The sequence below is a fragment of the Heterocephalus glaber genome, unplaced genomic scaffold, assembly GCF_053883595.1.
Source record: "Heterocephalus glaber isolate CG9 unplaced genomic scaffold, H.glaber_assembly_v1.0 deba00001662, whole genome shotgun sequence".
NCBI lineage: Eukaryota > Metazoa > Chordata > Mammalia > Rodentia > Bathyergidae > Heterocephalus > Heterocephalus glaber.
Genome location: NW_028258403.1, coordinates 15,269,320 through 15,287,624, shown reverse-complemented (window position 1 = coordinate 15,287,624; position 18,305 = coordinate 15,269,320). Strand labels below are relative to the sequence as shown.

The 18,305-nt window shown below is 39.3% G+C and overlaps 1 pseudogene; it reads right to left on the bottom strand.

Moving 5' to 3' along the window:
• Positions 1–1,337: 1,337 nt before the first annotated feature.
• Positions 1,338–8,225, bottom strand: LOC101707461 (ribosomal L1 domain-containing protein 1 pseudogene; annotated as a pseudogene).
• Between the last annotated feature and the right edge of the window lie 10,080 nt (positions 8,226–18,305).

The window sequence follows — 18,305 nt, the reverse complement described above, 5'->3', positions numbered from 1 at the left end:
AGAATTTGGGGGAAGGGAGGCCTTTTGAATGGTTTGCATGCTAGGGAATTGGTCCAGAAGAGAAAGTGTTTTTCCTTTCTCAATTCCCTACCAATTTTTGTCCCTTTAGGAACAGTCTCAGTGACTGTTCTTGGAAATTATTGAGTTTTGAGAAAATTTTCATTATGATGTACATCTCACAGCCTTGTATGCACATTTCTTTTCTAATTGTCTGTGAGCACTCTGGGGACAGGGATGGTGTCTCATTTATTTGTATCTTTTCATTGACTATTGGTGTTTAATGCAGGGTTTTTTTTTTGTACCGGCAATCAAACTTGGGACCTTGCACTTTTGAGGCAGATGGCAGCACCACTGAGCTAAATCCCCAGCCCCAAATGCAGGTTTTGAGCCATACAGCATAGGCATCACAACTCTGTATGACGTGCGATTGAAGAATATGGTATGTTTAAATAAAATAATTTATTACATCAAAAGACACATCAATCCTCCTCAAAATACACCCCCTCCCCCCAGCTTCTAATACAATTATCTCATTGTTTATGCCACTTTTTGAAACAGTTCTGGAAGTCCTCTTTCATGAATGTCTTTCTTTATGCTGCGGTGCTTGCCTTGATATCCTGGATCAGTTTAAAGCATTTGCCTTTCATGGTCATTTTGACTTGAGAAGAGCCAGAAGTTGCATGGTGCGAGATCTGAATATAGTGCGTGAGGCCACACCATAATATTTATACGAGGCTGCCTTTTGATTGGATAGCACTTGGCAGCAACATTCACCATATGTTTTCCCCCCACATTATAAGCCTTTAAGTCAAACCCATGAGATCTGGAATGCCAAGAGTATGCCTACTCAAAAGCAAATGTTATACTTTAATAATAAAAAAGAATTGGGTCGGGGACTTAGCTCAGTGGTTCTGGTGCCTGCCTTGAAAGCACAAGGTCCTGAGTTCGATCCTCAGTACCAAAAAAAAAAAAAAAATCACAAACATAGAGAAGCTCTCATTTTCCCTCTATTACATTAGCAAATATAGAGAAGAGCAATTTAAAAATAGACTTTAAACAAAACAAGAAACAGCGGTTTCTTATGCCAGATACATGTTGGAATCACCTGTGGAAGTTTAAAAAAAAAAAGTTAAATCCAAGCCTTACTTTTGGAGATGGTTGCAATGGTTGACCTGAGTATTTTTATTTTACTTTTTTTATCTTTAGTGGTACAGAGGATTGAGCCCAGGGCTTATGCATGCTGGGCAAGCCCTCTACTACTGAGCTGTTACACCCCTAGCCCAGGACCCAATACCCTTAGGTAACTCTGCTGTTTCCTGTTGGTTGAGTCACTGGTTTTAGGTTGACTGGGGCACTCTGCGTTCTGTTGGCGATTGTTTGGGGTATGGGAGCTTTCCTTGCAGATTTACTAGCGGTAGCAAAGAGCTTTGTTTCCAGCTTTTTCAGAGTCTGTCTCAGGTCTTTCTTCCCCAGAGAGGAGTTTTTTTCTTTCTTCTTTTCTCCCAATTTTGGCTTCTTCCCTGGGGTCTTGGGAGCTGGTGAGACCTTTCTCTTCTGCCCTAAGGTGTGTTGGGACCAGGACTCTCTTTTGGAGACTTCTTCCTTGTGACATGTTCTTGCACCTCGACATTTACTTTTGCTAGAGTCTCATCTCTTGGTACCAGTTAGGGAATTTCATGGTCAGATTCATTTATTACTTTAACTTGGGTTTTTACTTTGTCAGTGTTTTTTTGCAGGAGCCGTGGTTCTTCGTGGAACCACCACTGATTTTAGGTGCCATGCCACCTTTAGTTGGGACAGCTTTCTTGGTTTCTGCTTTAACTTTTTGTTTTCCTTCTTCAATTTTTGTTTTTACAGTATTTTTTCTCTTTCTCTCTTTTTTCCTTCAATTTACAGATGGCCATTTTGCTCGTTTCATCCTGAGAAGTGATAAATGAGGAAAACATGGGAAGGGAAACCAACTTCTCACAATTTTCACAATTAAGAGTTTCACACTTTCCCAATTCTCTGGCAATTTTTCCGTAAGACGTTTCACCACGGCAACAATGTTTTCAATGTGTTGAGTCTGCATTCCAGTGTGACCCATGCATATAGCACTGTAAGAACTACTTTTGGAGATGTTTAAGACAGTACTACCGAGGGAGTTGTTGATCTCTTTCGATAAATTCTTGGCCAGAAGATTTACAGGCACTGGAACTTTCTTCCTTTGATAGAAATGTCTTCCCACGTGTGAGGGCAAAAGTCGCCTAACTCTTTCATCAGTAAGCAAGAGGTCAAAACTGCTCAGGAGGCAGAGCTTGGCTTCATAAGCTTTATATTCCATTTTGAAAGGTTGGAAAGGGATAATCTGCTTCCTTGATTGTTTTAACCCCATGCTTGTTCATAAGCATTCTAAAGAAACGCTGTCTGTTCCGATGACTGGAGTTCTGAGGCAAGGACAGTCTGACCCTCACCGTTCTTTTCCTGGATTTTTCCATAATTCCACCATTAAAAATAAATTTTCAGGGGCTGGGATTTAGCTCAGTGGTTTCGCCGCCTGCTTCGCAAGAGCAAGAACCCGAGTTCGATCCCCGGTACCAAAAAAAAAAAAATTTCATTTTCATTCAAAAGCAACCCATTATTGTTCTTTCTATACTTGCAAAGTGTCAGCAAAGCTTCCACTGCCTTTCTAATCTGCTCTTTATCGGGCTGCTCCAGTGCGGCGCCGAGCTGGAGGTTACAGTGTCGCCCAAGGACGAGGCCGATCTCACCCAGCGCAAACTCACCAGAAACTCGGAGTTGGTTTCTTGTGCGCACGCGCAAGCAAGGCCCAGAACTGGAAATCAGCCTGCATGACCAAGCTCGAGTCGCGGTACTATTTTTATTACACCTCAGAAAGACACAAAAGAGGACTTCCAGAAGTGCTTCAGAAAGTGGCAAGAGTGATGGGATAATTGTGTTTGAAGCGAGGGTGTGTATTCTGAGGGGCATTAATGGCAATTTATCTTTCACTGTAATACATTTTCTTTATTTAAACACTCACTGTATTTTTAGATCATCCCTGGTACCTTTAAATACTTAAGGCTTTAAAACAGGAAGCCATGTTTGATTGGGTTGTATGGATGGAATATTGGGGTGGCTTATTCTCACTTTTTCTATTCCTCCAGGTATGTGGAGTGGCAAGCTGACTCTCTCTGGTGTCTTCTCTAAGGGTCCAGGGGAGCTGTCACTCTAAATAGACTCACACTGCATATGTACCCTTTCTTGGCATCTTTGCCATGGGCTGGTTGGCATGGTCCGTTTCTTTTTTGGTCTGTGGAAAGACTAAGGACCAAGTTAGGCAGAGGGAATAGTCGAAGAAGAGCAAAGAAACTACTCTGGGCTTGGCCTGATTAGATCTGAGTAACTTAGGAAAAGGGAACTCACGCAATATTCAGAAATTACTACTTTGGTTTCCTTTTGTATATGTCTCCCCTGGGGATCTCAGGGGCTGCAGGGGGCCTGGGAAAGTTAGATTTGGCTATGGCAAATGGACATTTATCAGAGGCATATTTCTAGGCAGAAAGAGAAAGACTAGGTAGATAACTACGTATGTCAAACTTTCTTTGTTTAAGGCTGTATTTTGTGGGAATGACAAAGACCAACTGTATGAGTCATGTGTGAACATTAAAATCATTAGACATTTAGTAAGTGGTAAGGGAAGAGATCGGAAGATGAGACACAGGTTTTATTCAGGGGAGGAGGATGTCGATATTTATGTGTTAGACATCATTAGGAAAAATGGGCCTAAATATGGCTAATGAGTTAGGGCAGCCACCACAACAATAACTACAGAATTATGACATTTACACTGGCAAAATAAAATGCAAACTCTTTAAAGGAAATCAAGGAAGAGGAAAGAAAGTAAAGGATGGCAAATAGCACCAAATGAGACAGCAATAATTAATCTAATAGTATTTACAATCTATACAAGTGAGTTAATGTGGCCAATCAAAAGACAGATCCTTTTTAGACTCAAGATCTAGATATATGATATTTATAGGAGTTATCAGTGTCAAGTACAAGGTTACAGAAAAATTGAAAGTAAAGGAATAATAAAAAGCCCAGATATATATGAAGTGAAGAAATCATAGGTACCACTTTTAATATCAAAGCAAATAGAATTTAAGGTGAAAAGTCTAATAAGGGACACCAAGGGACATTATATATTGATGACAGAACACAATAATCATGAATATGTATGCTATTAAAAATATAAAGATATAGGAAGACCTCAAAATATAAAAAGAAACAATTGACTGATATAAGAAAAAAATAAACAAATCAATAATTATGATTCAAACTTAAGAAAAGACAGACTCAGAAAAACCAAGTATACATGTTTTCCCTAATATGTGGAAATTAGAAAAAACAAAACAAAACAAAAAACCCCAATACAAAACCAAAAAATGACATGAAAGGAGAAGGGTAGGGCCAGGGATTTAGCTCAGTGGTTCCGCCGCCTGCCTCACAAGTGCAAGGTCCCAAGTTCGATCCCTGGTGCCAAAAAAAAAAAAAAAAAATTTAAAAAAGAAAGGAGAAGGGAGACTAGTTGATAAGAGGAAAGGGGTTAGGAGAGGAGGGAAGGAAGAATAATGGGGATAAATATGATCAAAATTTATTGTATGTCTGTATAAAAATGCCACAATGAAACCCAATAAAAAAGTAAAGCATCATTAGAAAAATCTCTTGGAAGCTGATAAAACAAATAGAAAAGCTATAGAACACACAGCTAAAATATATTATTTTCAGGCAAGTGTGGTGAGTAAAACAGAAAGCTTAATACATTCCAAAGGCTCAACTTCCTAAGACTATATGTGATAAAACTAGAAATTAATAGCAAAAAGGAAAGCTAGCTAGTTAACTAAAGAACATGAATGTTGGAAAAATTTAGAAATTATGTCTAAAAATTTTTCCCCCTCTTTTTTTTTTGAGACAGGGTCTTGCTATGTAGTTCGAGCTGTCCTTGAACCCACTAAGTAGCCCAGGCTGGCCTTGAACTTGTAGTGATCTTCCTGGCTCAGTCTCTCAAGTGCCGGGATTACAGGGATGCACCGCCAGTCCTGGCTTCCCCAAGGTTTTATATATAGAGACAAAGCCAGACCCCCCCTGCCCTGCCCCGTATTAAGCTTATGTCACTTAATATATCTTTTTGTCTAGTCTGGTAAATTTATTTAGTGGGGTAGAGGGTAGGAACCTCTAAAATGAATAACAAATTTTTAAAAAGCAGGCCTGTCTCCTATGTGACATATGTGATATGATAAAAAAAAAAAGCTAGGGGGAATGTTTAAATTAAAATTTATTGCAATAAAAGACACACTGCTATTAGCCCCCTCAAAATACTCCCCTTCTCTTCAGACACACTTATGGCATCATTCTTGCCATTTTCTGAAGCAGTTGTGAAAGTCCTTTTTCATGAGTATCTTTATTTGCATTGTTGTGGCTGCCTCAGTGTCCTGAATCAATTCAAAACATTTACCTTTCATGGTCATTTTGACTTTTGGGAAGAGCCAGAAGTCACAGGCTGCCAAATCCCGTGAGTAAGGTGGATGAGGAGTCACTGTGATATTCCTGCCTTTCTGTAGGATGGCACTTGGCAGCAGTATTCACTGTATTTTTTTTTTTATTCATTGTATTTTTTATCATACTTCACAAAGACACAAAAGAGGGCTGCCGGAACTGCTTCAGAAAGCAACAAGAATGATGGATAAATGTATTCAAAGTAAGGGTGAATATTTTGATTAATGGCAATGTGTCTTTTACTTTAATAAATTAAATCTTTTGTAAATGGAAAGGTAACCAGTAGGTGGAGGAAGAGGGGAAGGATGAGAGGGAGAGGAGAAGAAAAAGAATTAAGATGTGTTATGTACATGTACCAACACCTCACAAAGAATATAATCATCATGTATTGCAAACATGTTCTAATAAAAATAAAAATTAATAAAATAAAAATTTTAAAAATTTAAACATTCATTGTATTCTTCTGTCATACCTCAGAGGTACAGAGGGCTGGGTTCCCTGGAAAACAACTCTGAGGTAGGGACTAGACTATATGAGGTTTATTAGAGAGTGCTCTAGGAGTCAGGCCTATAGAAAAGAAGAGAAAGAACAGAAGAAAGGACTGGTCAAAGGCAGAAGCTGGCTGAGGTGAAGTCTTGGTAGAGTAGATGCATTACAGGAAGTTTTGAAGCTAGGCTGACCCTGTAGACTTGTCTTGGTTGGGGTGAGAAAGCTGGGACTTATACCCCACAACTACTGATCTGTGAAGGGGGCTGTGGTGAAAAGTGTGCATCAGCTTGGATGAGTGGGCTCTTTGCAGCCAAGGCAATGCCCGTGGGGAGAACAGGAGGCAATAAACCCTTCATGCCTGAGGGATGATATGGATCCCATCTCCCAGTGCCTGCCTCCTTAGTTGTACAATCTCATGTAATTTTGATTGCAAACTACTTTTTTTTGTTTAAAAATATGAAGGGTAGGAAGAAAGTGCTGAATCAGTAAGTGTGGGAAAGCCTTCCTAGCCTCACGCTTGTTCTTATTCTAGGTACACTGAGTGAAATTATTCTGTGAACATAAATGAATAGAACAAGGCTGTATAAAGCTGTAATACAGGGAGTTCTAACATTTTTTCCAAGGACCCTCTTGCCTCAATATCACACCAAAAATGAGAGTATCTTTCCTGGTTGATATTTTTTTCCCTGTCTGGAAAGGGGCCATCATGAAGAAAACAATAAATGTTTCAGGTGCTGTGTTTCTCTGCCAAACTTTATGTATTAATTTAGAAAGAATTTTGATGTGCTTTTCAGTTTTACTTTTGCTTGTTTTTTGAGACAAGGTCTTGCTATGTAGTTCAGGCTAGTCTCAAACTTTTGATCTTCCTGCCTCAGCCTCCTGAATGTTGGGATTGCAGAGGTATGCCACCATGCCCAACTTTGAAAGAATTTTAAAATCCCAATGACTGTTTCTGAATGTTATTTATTTTTTAACCTGAGGTCAATCAGGAATGATCCAAAGTTAAGAAGAGATAGCAGCTTGTGGTTCTCTCAAAGCCTTGTTTCTAATTCTTTTCCCTACCCCATGTCCCCAGCTCCTACCAAAGCCCAGGTGAACCACTGTGGTAGGAACTTTCAGAGAGGTCTGCCAACCCATCCGAAATAGTGCACAGCTGCACCAGCTGTCACTCTCTGTCCTCCCACCCAGCTTTATTTTTCCTTTTTTTCTTATTTACTTTCTATTGTCTATTTATCTTACTTTGCCTCATTTTTCCTTCTCATCACTACCCAACATAATATGTGTTTATTGACTTATGTCTCCTCCCATGGTATATAAACACCATGAAAGTTTCCACCTCTTTGATATCTATTTCCATTCACTCATAGATTGATCTCCAGTGCTTAGATACTTGCTCAATGATCAATATTTTGCACAGAGGAAGAAAATTGTCAGGCTAATTAAAGGAATAATCTTATCTTCAATATAACAAAAGTATAGAAATTTTGGGGCAGGGCTTTCTGAAAGGGTTTTACTTGGGGTGAGACTTTAACACACAAAGGTTTTCTTCTCACCGTCACAAAGTGAGGTTTTGTAAAAAGTACCTGGAATTTCCTTGGTAAGATTTTCCTCAGTGTGTACCTCAGTCACATCTACTGTAGAATTGTTACATTCAGCATACCATTTACAGTAGGCTTATGGCTATTACAGTGAAAGTCCCTCTTTTCTATATTTATTCTTTGTCCTAACCTGTGAAAGGATAAAGTATAGGGCCCTGGACTGAAGATGACTATTCTAAATGTTTCTAAGTTTGAGTATGGAGATTTAGTACCTAAAGCTTTTATATTTATCTAAAAAATTTGTCTTTATTCCTTTATCTTTTTAAAATGCTAAAGTAAGAACTGCAGGGCCAGGGATTTAGCTCATTGGTGCTACTCCTGCCTGGCAAGTGTAAGGTCCTAAGTTTGATCCCCGGTCCCCCCACATCCTCCCCAAAACCCCCAAACCAAAAAACAAGAACTGCAGAAACAAGAAGGGGGCACTGGAGCTAGCAGCTCCAGATAATTTTGTGGAGTCTGTTGTTTGATCAGGTATACAGTAGTCTGTTAGCGAGAGGGTAGGTACTGTAGATCTGGGGCCTTGTTCATCATCCAAACTCACCTCCCCGTGGTGGCCACTTTAACAGCTGAAAATCCCCATGCCTTTTCATCAGTCTCCATGATGGACCCAGAAAGCCTGTTGAGTTGGATTTTTATGGTAAATTCCCTTTGCATTGTATGTTTATGTTTCATTATTCCTTGAATTCTTACTGTGTTGTTCTCCACAATCCCAAATACATTCAATCTAAGGCTGAATTTTTTTTTTTCGTACCAGGGATCGAACTTGGGACCTTGCGCTTTCAAGGCAGGCGCCGGAACCACTGACCTAAATCCCCGGCCCAGGCTGAATTTTTTTTGTCCACCTGATAACTCATGTAACTACGACAGAAAGAAGACAATCCTTTGGGAATGGACAGACCCTTTCAACTTACTGTCCCCACTCCAGTTTTCTCTGCACTGCAGGCAGCATACCTAATTTAACCTGTGCCTTGTTTCTGGGTGCTTTTACTTCAGCTAAAGTAGTTCTCACCAGGGGAAATTGCTTCACTATTCCTTCTTATACTGAATATTGAGGCCTAGAAAGAAGGAAAGAACTGCCCTACATTTCTATGCCATGGCCACCAGATGGGACCTTTTCCAAGGGTGATTTGAGGATAGTAGAAACAGCTTCAAGAGGGGGAATGGTGGCACAGAGGCCTGGCTATTGGCGGAGCGGGAGAGCACACTTAATATGCTGCACCTTCTCTGGCCTTAGCCTTCTACATCCACAACTTCCAATGAAGCTTTCAGACAAATTTTGTTTTTAAACCTGCATTGGGAGCAAACTCTCTGCTAGGTTTGTAATGGGGTTGGAGAGGAGGATGACAATAAAGATACCTGTGGGGTGTAGAGGTATGAAGAGTATAAGTGGCAAGAGCAGGAAAGAAGGCAAGAGACAGGGGGAAAAGCAGAAAGGCTTGTTTAATCAGGTTCCATTATATTCCCCAAATATATTTGTAGGAGATCGCTCTTGAAGAGAAGAAATTCTCATGGTGATGGAAGATATGGGAAAAGTGGTGGTGGAGATGTGAAGATGCAGAGAGAAGGAATGGAAGTAGAAAAGATGAGGGTGGAGGTGGAGGTGGAGGTAAAGGATGAGCCAACTGAGATTAGTTGGGTGAAGGGGAGGATAATGCTGGCAACATGAAGGAAATGAACAGCAGTTCATAGCAAATAGATATCACTGGAAATAGTCCTCTAGCTTTGACTTTCCCTCCCATCTACGTGGGCATGTGCAGTTCCTTGAATTATGTTGAGATTTAGAATTAAGTTTGAAAACATCCAAGGTTACAAGAAGTATATCGTAAGTGGAACTAGAGACTTCAGGTACTTAGGGTGAGTTGCTCAGAAGTAGAAAAAATAAGGGCTAATCAGAGCTGGTGCCACCAAAATCTTCAATGTCACTCTTCTCTAAGTTTAAGACTGAGTAGAAGGATAGAATTTGAATAAATTTTCCTATCACAGAGAGCAATACAAACAATATTTAAGGTGGGGTAGGTGAGTGGGCATGTAGTATCTATGTAGAAGATAAGTTACTTAACCTGAGAAGGAAAAAGCCTTCCAAAAATATGAGTCACTCATTAGCCTCTTTAAGAGGTGGAACATGCTAAGGCAGGGAAGGTAAAAACTCTTTTATTAACTTGGATTAAGATGTACCCTTAGATATACTTCTCTGGAAAAGAAAAAAACCCCTCAAAAATATCTAACGCACATCTATTCTTGACCAAATTAAAAAATGTAAATTTTCAAGAATAAGCTGAAAATGCATAGTTTATCAAATGAATGATTCAATAGACATACATGAAATATATTTGAAGAGAGTTTCAAAAATTGTTTTTTAAAATAGGGAACATTAAAATCTATGAAATAGACTTCAGAAATTGATTTTCTGGAATGAATACTGCAAATGGCTCTTGAGAGATCACAAGGGAAGCTTTCTGACCCATTCTCTGGGCCACGAGTTGTCCTGGAAAACATGGAAGACAGGGGACACTAGTGCATCTCTAGTCCCTGGTGCCTCTACAGTGAACAAAAGGAGATGCTCAAGGAGGCAGAATCCTGACTTCATGCTGTGTGAGCAGAATTATCAAATCAGAGAAGGTCTCCTCTGGCTCCCACCATTCAAGACTTGGTGTCTTTGTCCAGCTATTCTAGAAAGCAGGAGGTGGGTTGCATAGGATAAAATATTAGAAGCTGACCTCTGAACCACATATTTAAATCCATTTCTGGCTTATTCTTTCTAAATAGCAATTGAGTTGAATATTGCGATTTAGCCATCTGCAGCCCATGTTTATAATTGTTCACGCTATCATTGTCTCTGAGATGTTCCCAGTTAATATTATTAAGGGGTGGATAGATGATTTATTTCCTGGGTGGTTTGATTCACTCTCTGGCCTGTTTTGATAAGAAAATGCCTACCTGCAGCACTGAGGGGCCTTTATTGGCATTTTGAGTTTTTGCTTGTAAGCAAATAATATAGGAGAACAGAACCACTGTATTGGTTGCCTTTCAGATACAGAATTCTGTTTAATTTGCAAAACCCATTTGTAAATTCTAACTATTAACTCAGGCTTTCTTGCTTGCCTTACAAAAGCAGCTCTTAGAAAATAAACCATTTGGGACCTGGTAGGAAAGATTCCAAGCTCATGCTGCCAAATCTCCGGAGTTATTCTGACTCCCACCTGAGATTTTGGGACTTTCTATTATGAAACAGAGAGGGAGGGGCTGGCCACATTTGGAACCTAGATGAGAGAGTAAATAGACTTGTCTGTTTTTCAAAGATAATTGTGGGTTATGAAACAAAGCTAAGTAGGTAGCAAAATCCTGCACAGATTACAAAAGAGATTTTACATCTCTGCATTAGCACACATAATTTTAGGCCCTGAAGCAATGTCTGGTGGACCAGTTGAACATGCTAGAGCAATTAGTTGATGAATCTGAGAGAAGCAATGGTTGGAATTAGATCATGGATCACAGATTCCTAGAACTGGAAAGGACTTTGGAGATTTTCTAGGCAAATCCTTTTGCTTAAGAGCTGAAGAAATGGAGGTCCAGAGAAGAGCAGCTATTTCGAGTGATTACCATGTTTATCCTGATTTCTAACCCCATTCTTTGGCTTGACCCTCTCATCTAGTGGGTCTGTTGCATTCATTATGGCTGTTCCCTGGAATGTATGGCACAAGTGACACAGGTCTCCTCACAGTTAATCTGATTTTTGAAAATTACAAAGCACCTTGTTCTCATTGGTTCTGCTAGGTGGGCAACATTGTTCATATTGATTGATCCATAATCCCTAGCTCTGCCTTTGGTCAGAGGGAGGCCTATTGCTTTCCTCCCCAGACTTCCTATTTTCCTGAGATTTTTTTCAAGGTGAGAGGAAGAGTAGCCCAGCTCAAGGATTTCTGTGTGTCTGAAAGCTTGACAGCACTCATAAAGATCTTGATCAAGTTAGGTTCTCTGAGATTTTACAATAAGAAAAATAATAATTCACAAGCATTCCTGAGTATGAGGGAGGCATTTAATAAATGTTTATTCTCTTTTGCTTTTCATAATACAGTTTCTGAATATTGTTGGGTTTTGATTAATCTAAAATTATTTTGTATTTACTTATGAAGATAATATATCTTCAGTGTAGAAAACCAAACAATGCTGAAAGCTGTGAAGTCCTGTAAGCAAATGCTGTCCAGAGAAAACTATTCTGCCCACTTTTGCCACATTCTTCCCATCATCTCTCTGTGCATCTATGTTTCCATTAGTATTTTTTTTTTTTTTTTTGGTACTGGGGATCGAACTTGGGTCCTTGCACTTGCGCAGCAGGCATTGAAACCACTGAGCTAAATCCCCAGCCCCTCCATTAGTATTTATATTTATAATGTTGCATAAAATGAAATCTTAACAGACATTTTGCAATGTGTGTTTTTCTACTCAGTAAGAGGTCAGCTCAAAGAAAATGCTAATATTTTCTGCCAGAACTGGGAGCATTTAAATCCCAAATGTAGAAAATAATGGGCAACACAGTGTTGACTCATAGGCTGAAACTTTGCTAAAACCTGCTTGACGCTCATCTCTCCAATTGCCCCTTAATTCAGTAATGACAGAATTGCCACTGTGCACTTTAAGTGCAATTTCTGGAGCTAGTGAAAGATTTCCCAACCAGGGAAGTTCTTCTTTTTCCATTTACCCTAACAAAAACCAGGATAAATAAGTGCTGTCTACTACTGTAGTCCCCTGTGTAGCCCCTTAGACCTCCTTGGTTTGATCCTTTCTTCATTTTCCAGGGGACAAACCTCCAGGGCAGTCACACATTTTTGTGTACTTTATAGCTCATTGGATCTTACTGACCCATAGCGATGGGCAACTATTGTTTTGCTTAGATTGATCTCCTTGGTGGCCCAGTGTCTTGCCCTTGTCAGACAGACAGATTGATATTAGCCACATTCTATCTTTCACTTGCCTCCCAGCTTTGTCCACATTCCTGGTGCCTTTGGAACTGTACTAGTGGTGATATGAGTGATGATTTAAAACTAGGCATTTGGAAGGCATACTGAGTGATTCTGCTGAGAATTACAATCTGTTGCTGCTATCAGCTCATTCATGTGAATAACTATTCATAGAAAATAGAGATAATTGAAAGTCTTTGGGTATGGGGAGCCTTGGATCATAATGAACAAGTGGAAAACTTCAGAATTATAACCTAATCTAGGAATCACGCTTTCATGCAAAAGGCTCTCATCCACGATGTTATTATTCATGTGGTCCCAGATCACCTGTATAAGGTGAAGAGGCCTATCATATGCTTTGAGATACTTTTATTAGATTGACAATTTAAAACTAGCATTTTAGGCTGTTTTCTGTTTTGTCAAAACTGGAGCAAACTGTCTCCTGGAGTCTCCCCTCTAGACTCCCCTCACCCCACCACAGGAATCTGCACTGATTCATTCATGTTCCAGGTATGGAAGTGGTTTTTCTTAGGCAGCTTATGTGTAGGAAGAGGTGGGCTGAGTGTACCTACTCATTTCCCACCATCTCTGTAAGGAGCAGCTTTAACTCTGACTTGGTGATGTGGAGCTTCTGACTGTGACCTCAAGATGAAAGACCCCATCTCTAATCTTATCTGTCCATCAATGACAGATGGCAGTGGTGACTTGCAATCAAGGCTCACTGGCACCTCTGATGTCTGCCCTGAGAGGGCTCTGACAGGCTCTGCTATGGAGATGAGGCCAGTCTGGAGCCACAGAAGTGGTTCTGGGCTTCTGACCATCTTGTTTCTAGTTTCTGGCATAATGTGATACTAGACATGTTCTCATTAGGAATGTTGGTGGATCAGTAGGAAATACAGTATTCCTAAATTAGAATTTTACTTTTCTGAACTTCTTTTCCAAAAGACAGCTTCTAATTTATATGGCTTCTTCCTTCCAAGGATGATGATCATGATGGTGATGTGTGTTTTCATTAACTGATTATTTCATGCTTCTTCCCATATATTGAGAATCTCTGAATAAGGTGCTCTAGGAAGCTGAAAAGGAAGCAGCAGGCAAGATCCTTGCTTTAGAAGTTCTGGAAAATGAAACGGGGTTTCCATATATTTGCATTCATGTGTTCACATACCTGGACAACTTAGAACTTCTAACTTTTAATTCTGAAGAAAATTCACGAGTAACTTATTTATGACTGAAGAATTGATGTTATTTTATTATTAAGCATACTTGTATATAAAGCAAACTAAATTCAACTGGGACAGGTTTGCATTTCTTTTCTTTTTTTCTCCTTTTTTCCCCCAGGGCCTAATGCATGGTAGGCAACGGCTGTGCCACTAAACTACATTCCTAACCCCTGCGAATGAATTTCAGTTGTGTTCCTCACAATCCTGGTTTAGTACATGGACAAAAGAGGTTACTCAGGGGCCAGGAGAAGACAACTAGTTTTTCCTTGCAAATGTGGAAGAAAGGCATTTAATGGTGTTTTTTTTTCTTTTTCTTATTTTTCTTCTTCTTCTTTTTATTTTTGTTTTTTGTTTTGTTTTATTTTTAGACAAGGTCTCACCATGTAATTCAGACTAGCCTTGAACTTACTTTGTAGCCTAGGCTGGCTTCGAACTTGCAGCAGTTCTCCTGCTTCTGCCTCACAAGTGCTGGTATTACAAGCATGTGCCACCACACCCAGCTTTTTGTGAGCTAGACATTTCCTCTTTTCCTCTCTAGGTCTACTCTGCCCCCATTGACTAAATCATTGGCTCCCGTGTGTCCTCTGTCTTCTAGTAAGTTTGACCAAAGGAGGAATGTATAGTATATAGGAAGCCCAGGAGGAGTGTAAGGTCAGGATATTTACCCCCTAGTTCCCCTCTGTCTGGATTGCTGTGGTTGATCATGTCTTTTTACCTATGACCATGCCTCTGGTCAGGAAGTCCCCACACTCTCCAGAGTAAGATAAATGCTCCTCCCTTTTGCCCTTCCAGTTATTAGGAGCAGATAAAAACCCTTTGCTCTTGCTAAGCCTAAAGTGCTCCATTATTCTTTGTTGATTTCCTCACACTCTGGCCCTCTTTGTAAATAATCCTGTTTCTAAGTTTTGAGTGTGTCATATTTTTCCTATTGTGCTTAGTGAACATGTTAGGAATCATTTGATAATAAGCCACAGAAGGTCACACACACTAGCTCAATTGCAAAGTGAGTCTGCTGGACTCACAGGGCAGATAAAGAGCATATACCAGGTCACCTAGAAAGTCAGTGCCTGAGAGCATTTCCTCCATCTCTTATGGTACCACATTGTCCCTAATCACTGCTCTTTCTATGTATCTGCTCTCTACTTTTTTGCACATTGATATTCTCTGTTGGTCACATGGACTTGCTGACTTTGGTTATGGTACAAATTCTTGCTTTAGCTCTTTTTAACCTTTCATTTCAAGGAATTCCCATCATTTAGTTGTGTTTCTCAATGCTTTATTTCCAGAATCTCAGTGGCCCAGTTTGAGTTTCATCTATTTATGGTCCACTCAGTTGTGGTGGAGGAGAGAAATACACGGGACTGTCTCTTCCAAAGGGGTGAACAGGGCCTCCAAGAAAGTATGTGGTTAGAGGGTGATTACTGGCAGCTCTATATAGTACAGTAAATTTGTCTCATAAAGAAGATCTGACTGAAACCCCAGGTGAAAGTGATGGCTAACTTTGTCCTTAAAGCCGTTTGGAAAGGCAATATATCTGCCTCATTACTTAATAGTTTCAATAGAAAGACATTCAGTTATTCCAGAAACCTTGGGAGAGAACTCTAAGGATAGTTTCTCCTACATCTAGCCTACTGTGGGATTTGCCCAATTATTTTCTCTTTCCAGCCTATAATGGCACGGATCCACTGTTCAATGTGACAGGATCCTTCTTGGTGACTATGGTTGAAAGCAATTAATGAGCTACAGAAACAATTCTGAACATTTGTTAGAGTGGGCATGCTATCATATTTGAGAGTGAGCCTATATTAAAATCAAAATCAGCTTTTCAGTCCCCATTCAAATATAAGCAGATAACTAAAGATTACAAGACATTTGAAGAAAGCTGTTAATAGGGAGGGAGGGAGGGAGACAGAGAGAGAGAGAGAGAGAGAGAGAGAGCGAGGAAACAAAGCAATTTGGAGGAAGCAGAGACTATCGCAGGAGATGAGCATTTTAAAAATTAAAGCTTTTTATTAATATCATCAAGGAAACAAAGAAAGATACTGTAACCATGAAATAAGAAATAAATGCTATTTAAAAAGGGATATTCAGTGGACAGAAATATATTCTTAAAATTTAACAGTGTAATAGCAGAAATGAAACTCAGTGGAAATATTGAAGGTATGATTGAATAAATATCCTTGAAATAAAGCAAAAATAAAAGCTGACAGATATTAATAAACAAATATAAAGACAGGTTCAAGAGATTCAACATCTGAACAATCAAAATTCCTGAAGAAAATAGAAAAAACAGAGAAAAGAAAGTCATTGGCCAAATGGTTCAAAATGAGAAAAGTAGGGCTGGGGATTTAGCTCAGTGGTTCTGGAGCCTGCTGTGCAAGCCCAAGGTCCAGAGTTCGATCGCCTGTACCAAAAAAAAAAGAAAAGAAAAGAAAAGAAAAGAAAAGTAGGCTTCAAGTAGGAATACGACCAGAAAGACTTGGGACTTATCAAAAGCAAAATTAGAATCTAGAAACAATAGAACAAATGTCTTCAAATTCTAAGAGGAAATGGTTGTCAACCTAGAATTTGATGTCCATTCAAAGTATTAATTGGATGTAAGAGGAGAATAAAAGCACCACCAGCCACACGAAATGTTAGATGTGTTCCGTGGACATAAGGGTGTACACCAAGAATTGCGGAGGCAAAAGACATAGAGGACTGGGAGGAAAACAAATTCTCAGAAGAACATATAAAGGGATAGGCTGGCAAGATAGTGAATGTAGCTGTCCAGAGACTGGAACCAACTGGAAAGTCCCAGGCTGCACTTCTTCAGTAAGATGAAATTTATATAGTATTTCTGTGCATTGAGTGCCTTGAGAGGTTTAGATAAGTGTCAAAGATAGGCGTTAAATTATTTAAAAGTATACAGAAAAATTTAAAAATGAAAGCAAAACAATTATTAATTACAGGAAGAATAAAAAAGCTGTACAGAAAAGAGAAAAATGATTATAGTTATTACCTGGCTCATCTATGAGTAGCATTTATATGGTAATAATATCATAAATTTCAAACATTGGTCTACCTAAAATTATAAAATTATAACTATATTGAGAAGATGGAAAGATGGAAAAGGCACATGGATAAGTGGGCTATATAAAAGACAGAGTAAAATATTAAATTTTATAGGAGGAAGTCAATATATTGCCTAAAACTGGAAGAGAAAAAAATAGCCAAGTAGTGAACACAAAAATGTCATTTAGAGACCTAGAGACCAATTTCATGTATTAGTGGAAAGACATGAAAGTAATTACCTCATGAAAGAGGAAATGGGGCTGAGGGAGATAAGGAACTACTATCTTTTTGTAATAAAACTTGTAGAATTATTTGACTATTAACTTTGAACATGCATGTCTATCTGATTAAAAAATAATAAAAACAATAAAAAGAAAATTAATTAAATAATTTAAAACATGCATACACCACAGGCAGCCATTGGTAAGCAATTAGAATTGGCAAACAAAAAGAAGCTATCGTTATTTGGGCAACATGAAAACTATGAGAGTAGGAAAATCGTTTTTATGAGAGTCATTATAGCTTTGCTTATTAAAAAAAAGACTTGTTAGATTATCAAGGAATGCCTGTTACAGCAAGGTATTTAGGGCATGAGCTTCAGCATAGTTTGATCTTCTCATTTCTGGCAGCAAGAAGCAGGGCAGATCGGGAGGCCAGGGACTGTGGTTCCAGCTAAGAAGAAAGAGATTTGGGGTTTAGACTTGTGAGGACTCAATTGCAGGGTGATCAGCCAATGTGAACCTTAGAGATCTTGGCAGTGCATGCCAAAGGCTGGGTAGAGACAGGAAGAGGGGTGCTATGGTTTGGATATGGTTAAATGTTTCCTCCCAGGGTTCATGTGTTCGAAACTTGGTCCTCAATGTGGTGATATTAAGAGGTGGTGGAACCTTCGAAAGGTTGGGCTGAGTGGGAGGTACTTGGGTCATCGGAGGCATGCCCTAGGAAGGGATTAAGGTAATCATGTAATCCCAGTTAGTTCCTAGTCTCTTTTTTTCTTACTATGTGACTTCTCTCTTGCACATGCTCCCCTATCTGCTGTGATGTGATGTAACCAGAGGTCCCTCACCAGAGCTGGTGCTATGCTGTTTGGAGCTTTGGCCTCCAAAACTGAGATAAATAATCTTTTCTTTATATGGTACCCAGACTCAGGCAATATTTTGTTATAGTAATGGAAAATGGACTTATATAATGGGCACCAGAAAGCAGACCTCAATTCTGATCTTAAGGGAGGAGATTTAGATGTTGTAGTCTATTTCACAGTGATGGCTAGGCATAGATGTTTAGAGTTCAAAGAGGTTAGAGGTGTATAGACACTCTGCTCTCCTTACTCTCTGTGCTTCATTTCTTTGGTCATTACAACTGGATTCCTTCACCTTTATCTGTATCTTAGTCTTGCTCCAGAATCTAGGCCCAATCCTACATCATCAGCAACACCCTAAGCTAGC